This window comes from Camelus ferus, chromosome 10 (genome assembly GCF_009834535.1).
Source record: "Camelus ferus isolate YT-003-E chromosome 10, BCGSAC_Cfer_1.0, whole genome shotgun sequence".
NCBI classification, from domain to species: Eukaryota; Metazoa; Chordata; class Mammalia; order Artiodactyla; family Camelidae; genus Camelus; species Camelus ferus.
Window position 1 is genome coordinate 10,331,042 of NC_045705.1, and position 7,248 is coordinate 10,338,289.

Below are 7,248 nucleotides of genomic sequence, written 5' to 3' on the forward strand. Positions count from 1 at the left end.
GAAAAGCAGTCTTTCTTACTAACATCATGCTTACCCTCTTTGGGGGCGCATGCCACTAATTTAATGGGTCATCACCTGATATGGACTGTTTGCCTGGGCCCACCACCTGAAGTCTCTTACCATAGCTTTCAGATGTCAAGTTCTAGAATGAGACTTAGTTTCCTAAAGCCCAGAGCTGCGTCTGGCTATGTGGTCTGCCCCATGTCATTTTTCCTAATTTGGCCATCACCAGCCACACCCGGAGATAATAGACTCACCTGGATTTGAAGGGCTACTTGCAGTGACAGACTCCTACCAGAAGAGGGTAGCAGAGGGTTGCAGAGTAAAAGTTGCGGCTGGCATAGGTCTTCCCCCCACAGAGCGCTGTTCAAACACAGCCTCAGGGTAGTCAAAGTCAAGAGGTGGGTTCCCTGGGGAAAGCACTGGCCTCAGTGATACCATTTATTGACTTAGACTAGTACGGAATTGCACATGCCTTGGAAGAAAATGAAGCCTAGAGTATCAAAGAGAGAATTCAAGAGCTCTTTTCTAATAAGCAATCTTTCTACTAACATTCAATTTCTTGCTAGGTCACGTGGATCCTGTGACACAAATGCCTACCCCTACTGTGACCCCTGTTTACTCCACCCCCGCTAAGTTTCCCCCATTTAGAACACAGTGACCTCTAAGTGTGCTGAGAGATTCCAAGACTCAAACATTTTCCTTCTCTGTGGTAAACATTTATTCATCTTGAGTCCCCGGCTTAAATTGAGCATATTCAGAATTAAAACTGGAGTCTCAAAGCCTCTGTTTCTTTAGAATAACATGAAGGCAGGAACAAGACTACCGTTTGGGGATCTTCTCTGTAACCTCAGCAACTAGCATGGTACCTGGTACCTTATAGACGCCCATTGTTCTTTATTGCAAGACTTCACAGTATTACAGAAGACAATTAACCCAGATGGCAGGTTTTGTGTGTGTGTGTGTGTGTGTGTGTGTGTGTGTGTGTGTTTATTACAGTTCTTTCTAACAGGAGCAGCGCTTTGACAAATTTCATTTCTACCTATGCTCAGTGGAAACCAGACATGATGCCTCCTTTGTCAGCAGCACCAAGCAGGAAGCCTCTCACCTACTGATCTCTTCGGGCAGCAACCTGACAATGACACTGAACAACAAAGCTAAAAATGCATTAGAGGAAAGCAGTCTGTTCTTAAAATGATCATCCCTCGACCCTTGGTCTAAACAAGACCAAAGGTCGGTACTCTCCTCTATGCTCCTTGTGGCCAGGACACCACCACCTGCCAGCTCCAGCGGATTTACCCACGTGCCTTTCAGGACCAGAACCAACAGGATTTGGGCAAGAAGCAAGATAATGGCCTTGACTCCTAGCACCAAATATATGAGAAAGGAAGAGGAGTATGAATCCTTTGAGCTCTTTCTTTCCACACTGTAAAAAAAATTCAAACCATTCTTTCTTGAGTTTTATAGCAGATCTGTAGAAAGGTATTACTATTTGCCTTATTTGTAAGAAGTGATGAAGTAAAGGAAAGTGGTAAAAAGACTCGCTCAAGGTCACTCAGCAGGTCTATTGATATTAAGCCCATTTTTTTTTTCAATTCCACCATGCTTCAATTCAATGTAACCCATTTATCATGTTTTATCATTTATAAAATATGTTAATATTGATTTTCTAATTTATTCATCACAAACACCATATTGAACTAATGAAATATTTGTTCTCTCTTTGGAAAGATGAGGCGACTGCGGCCAGAATGGGCACATATGAATTTTGGCTGTAAATCCTATCTTCCTTAAACAAACGTCCTGCCTTTGTAAAGCAGGCCAGGCTGCTCAAATGGTAACTAAGAACAGGCCAACAGGTCTTTGCAAGATAAAATCTGTCCTTTTAGTCTTAGATGGGGTCTTAATAGCCACCCAACCTGCCCATATGTAAGGGGATTAAAAACTTAGACAAAATTGCATTTTTCTTTTTTTTTACTAAAAACACTCAGAAGACAGAGAAAATAAACACAAATTAATCATGGTCCCTCCTGCTTTCTAATGTGTGTGGAGTGGGGCAGGGAGGCAGGCAGCGGTGACATAATTAATATCAGATAAGGAGGTGAGAGACAGAAACCAAGTAGTGGGTCAGTCCGGTTTTTATTTGGTGGGATGCATTAATGCATTTTAAATGATCTGGTTATATGGAAGTGAAATTTAGGGCTGAGTTTGGCAGTAGGGTCTAATAAGGACTAAATTTGTTACATAAGAAAATCAGGAGGATGTGGTTTGTTTTGCTTAAATTAACACTGAACAGCAACAGGGGGAAAACCTGAAATTCATAGCAGAACAATATTCAACAGACATGAAGTCCGAAACGAAACATGACTATGAGAATCAGCCTCCCTCAGAACTTCAGAAGGACTGGAGAAGACATTTGGAATGCAACAGGGTGGGGTTCAAGTGAATCCAATCCAAGTATGAGGAAGAAAGGAGAACCAAACCCATGTCTAGATTATACTTGATATCCACAGTATGACTTGCCAGTGTTTTTTGAGCAACTATTATATGTCAGCCTTGCTTATTTCCACACATGGGTTTTCCATACATGGTTTTATCTAATTCTAACAATTCTATTAGGTGAATATAATGATCATCAGCATTTTACAAATGAACAATAAGTCTTAGCGATACTGTGCATTTTTTCTGAAAATCCCATGGGAAATAGTTAGAATCAGGATAGAATCAGGTAGGTCTACTTGATCCCAGCGCCTGTGACCTTAAAAACTGTTCTACTCCATAATTTCAAGAACTTGCAAATAAAATGACATTTATGGTAGAAACTTTTTATCACTAAGTTATTCATTAATTTAGATTCAACTCTGTCACACAGCATTAACATGACTTCCAAGAAATATGCTAATAGAGCCATTAGTTAGGCTGCTTCCTTATTATCATCATTTAAAACATAATCAAAACGAGCTATTCTGATGAAACTCTCTCACAGTTTGCAAACTTCTCTTCATTACACCAAGGAAGTAAATGTATACGTCAAGGAAAAGCTTAGTTGCTATTTAACTTTTAGAAAATTTAACTACATAGAATTATGTAACAAAAAATTCTCAGATGTTTTGCATTTGTATCATGGGAGCAGCCTCAAAGACGTAAAGGGATGGTAAGAGTTTTATAAGTAAAGGGACTTCAATAAGCTGTCCTTTGAGTTGGGCTCTGACTGGTTGGCAGGTGGGACTGGGGATAAGAGAAAGGAGTCAAAAAAAAAAGAATATTTGGACCCTTTCCAGGAGGAATTTATACTTTACATAAGGAGATTAGTTCATTAGATATTAAATAACTGGGGGATTTTTCAAGAAAACCTGCCAGGTAATGATCATATGATGCTATTATAACATAAATAGCTGCCAATGAATGAGGGGTTTCTATTGCCAGGCGCCAGGGAAGAACATTTCCGTGCACTATTGTATCTTATTTCTCACAATAGCTTTACAAAGTGTTTATTATTCATTTCCAGTTTACTAATAAGGAGACTCAGATTCTGTCATGCGCATGGAGCTAATGGAAAGGGAGGGGAGGGGCTTGCAGTCTGGATCCAGGAAGCAGCAGTCCGCTTTGCTTCCAATCTGGAAACCGGTGAGCCTCGGTGGCATTCTCTTCTAGAAGGAAGCGGGCTACTTTAGCCTATCAAAATCACCGTGCTGTGCAGTGCCTCCTAAATCTTAATCATTCGAGAGGGGCTTTGTTAGATGGTTAATAGATGAGCCAGGAGTGTTTTGGGAGGCAAGTAAATAAAATTTGTTAAGCAGGGACTTAAATCTATATATGAAGTATGACTCCCTTGTGATAAGCAGTTTTGTAGTAAGATGCTGATGGTGTAGTTCAAGGGCTCCATGAAAACAGGGTGAGCATCTCTGTCACGGCATCACTCTCTTGGCTTTTTCGCCTGACCCCACGGAGGCTACCCCAACTTCGGGCATCCTGTTGGCATTCATGGCAGTATGAAGGAGTAAAGGGACAAGTTCATCTTTGTGGGTCTCTAGGAAGCTGTAAGAGTAATAATAATAACAACTATAATAGCAGTAATAATAACGTCAGTGCATTTGTTGCTGCATATGTGCTAGGTTGCATAATATTTTTTCATAGATTGTCTAACATAATCTTTCTGACAATTCTAGACACAACTATTATTATCCTAATTTTGCATATGTCAAAATTGAGACCCAGAAAGGTCACAGCATAGATTCAAGGTCATATAACTAGAAGAAGGAAAAGCACAATTCCAGACCTGCTCTTTCCGGCTCTCCTTGTGATACTCTTCATCCTGTGCTACATGAATTCTTATGATCATTGAATGAACGATTGACTATACAGGTAGGTATCTTTACTTCAGAACCTATTTCAGATGCCATGTCCTCCATCACGCCTTCATGATCCACCATTCTTTAAAACTCTTCTTTCCGTCTTTTCGGTTTCTATTTCTTTGTTACATGTCTTATGGCATCTCATCCATCATTCCAACAGTCATTTGCCACATCGCCTTATTTCTTGTATTCAGCTGTAAGGACCTAATGGACAGAGTCCACGTCCATCATTAGGCTCAAGCGTGTGGCAGGTGTTTAGTAAGTGTGCTAAGTCAGCTGGAACTCTCCCCAGCCCCTGCTGCCTGCTATTTTATGAAGTGTGGATTCAATTTGGCTGAGCCCAATTGCTTGGCCTCTCTTTTGCCTTTGCTAGATATGCCAGTCATGAAACATAATTTATGATCTCTGAGCTTGTAAATGGAATACTGCAGCTTTATAACTATTATATTCAGCTAGTCCAACCAATAATCTCCAGAGTAGAAAACGCAGCTTTTTCTTTGCAAAAATAAAAATCCTGTTCTATGTTAAATCAAGTGGTTTGTCTTTGTGATATGTTAAATATTTGTGTTTTTCAGGTAACAGTACAGTTAGAAACAGTATAATTAGAATTGTCATGATCTAATTGCATATTACATCTCTTTATTCTAGAACTTCAGTTTGTTAAGGTTTTATTGTATATTTTGCATCCATCAGGTATCCTGAGATGCTGTCTCATCTGTTCATTCTTTCCTTAACCCAGAGCATATTTAATAATAACATCTATTCCATGCATGACACTATAGAAAACACTGGGAGTACAGAGATAATGTATTATGATCGGTATCAGGAGGAACTGTATTCAAGGTACATTAGTAGGCTTGGGAATGAGCCAATTTTCTTGAAAGCATTATAGAAGGGGAAATTTTTGAACAAGGATGAGAAGGAGTTTGTTAGCTGTACAAGAAGACAATTAGATAAAGGAAAAATCAGATACAAACATTTCAAAAACATGACAGGATGGGGAATTATGAGTGATTCTATGGATGGCAGCAGGACAGTGATGGAAACAGGGTTGACTTGGCAGGAGGGCAGCAAGTTACAGTACATCTCACTCACCCCACTAAGGTTCCTGTAGTCCTGTAAGCAATAACTGAGTGCAAATCGTGCAGCAAAAGCCATGTATAGGTGCTACGGTTGTTCAGGGGCTATAATGGATTCCACCATCGCTTGCTCTATTTTTCACCTGGTGAGACAATGACAGGGTGATGCTGAGACCAGCTATGCCACACACCATTACTTTGCATAAGAGGTGTATTAGTTATGTATCTTTGGCTAATAAAGTACTCCCAAACTTACCGGCTTAGAGCAACATTTTCTCCCACACAGTTTCTGAGGATCAGAGATCCTGGAGCAGCTTAACTGGATGCTTTGGATTCAGGCTCTGTCATGAGGTTTCAGTCAAGCTGTCGGGTAGGACAGCAATCATCTGGAGGCTTGACATGAGCAAGAGAATCTCACTCAAATATCAATTCCAGAGCATGGCTCATAGCATAGTAGGTGGTTTCCCCTGGAGAGAGAAAGAGAGAGAGACAGAGAGACAGAATGAACATTCAATGTCTTTGATGACCTGCAGTTTCCAAAGGCTCACATGGTCTCTTCTGTTTTGGGCCAAATGACGTCCTTCCAAGTCCAGCAACCCCCATTCCTGGGCTCTCAGATGACTGACATTCTTTACTGGGTGTGTTTCCCCTAACAACCTAATAGCCCCAGGCAATGCCTAATCTCACAATGGCTCTGGCTGGCTCTTCTCAGCCCACCTTATCAGTCAAACCCCACTGCCCTTCTTGGACCCTAAACCTCTTACCTCACCTACAACCAATCGTAGACTCGTGCACAAGCCTTCTCGAAGTCTACCATGTCTGGCAGACAGTTTCCTCACTAACATCTTCCTAATATCATTCCAGCCTCCACCCACTGCCTGGTTCCAAAGCCACTCCCGTTTTTTTAGATATTTATTACAGCACTCTCACATCCAAATACCAAAATCTGGAGTAGTTATCCAGTCCGTATAAAAAATTATTCCAAAACTTGATGACTTAAAACAGTAAACATTCAGTATCTAACACAGTTTCTGAAGATCAGGACTCTGGGAGCAGGCTACGTGGGTGATTCTGCTTTAGGAGCACTCATGAGGTTGTGGTCAAATGAATGTCGAAGCTGCAGTCATCTGAACGCTCGATTCGGGCAGGAGAATCCACTTGTGTCTATTAATAGGAGTTCCTGGTGACGTGGACCTCTCCACAGAACTTCTCAAACAATCGCAGCTGGCTTTCCCCCAGGGTGAATGATTAGAAAGAGAGTGAGCAAACGAGGCACTTCAGTATCTTTTATGACCCATGGTCTCCAGAGTCACAGGCCGTCACTTCCTTACTTCTGCTTTATTCTATTGGACATGAAGTTCAACCCTGATACATTGTTGGAAGCAGGCGAGTAAGGTCGTGACCTTCAGGAGGGAGGATGGGTGGGGTCCGTCTTAGCCTCTGGCCACACCACATGTGAGCAGAGTCATAGACGCCTTTCAGTACCTTCACAGTGAAGGCAGTCCACTTGCGTGTGATGTCTAAAGCGTGGGAAACTAATTAACCACTTGCATTCTGTTGAGCTGATGTGCAATTTTGAGAGAAGGGTGGAAGCTGTGAGTCTAATCCAGCAAAGCATAGTAAAAAATGTATCTTGTTGCTACACTTTTAAGACAAAACTTTGAAGCAGGTGACTTGTCCTCTAGTCTTTCCTTCTAAAAATAATGTTCCCCTCTGGCTAAGTGCATACTCAAATTATCCTCATGTATTTTGAGTAAGCGGAGGGAAGAGAGGACAGGAAGCAACATCTGGCAAACCCTTGATAGGCGGGGACA

The 7,248-nt window shown here is 41.3% G+C and overlaps 1 long non-coding RNA gene across 1 annotated transcript; it reads right to left on the reverse strand.

The window, feature by feature from the left end:
- Nucleotides 1-1,904: 1,904 nt before the first annotated feature.
- Nucleotides 1,905-6,254, reverse strand: LOC116666595. The gene is made up of 4 exons (XR_004323537.1): nt 6,199-6,254; nt 5,691-5,901; nt 5,451-5,577; nt 1,905-4,038 (listed from the first exon to the last, which is right to left on the reverse strand). It is a non-coding gene; the product is annotated as an uncharacterized LOC116666595 (long non-coding RNA).
- Nucleotides 6,255-7,248: the final 994 nt, after the last annotated feature.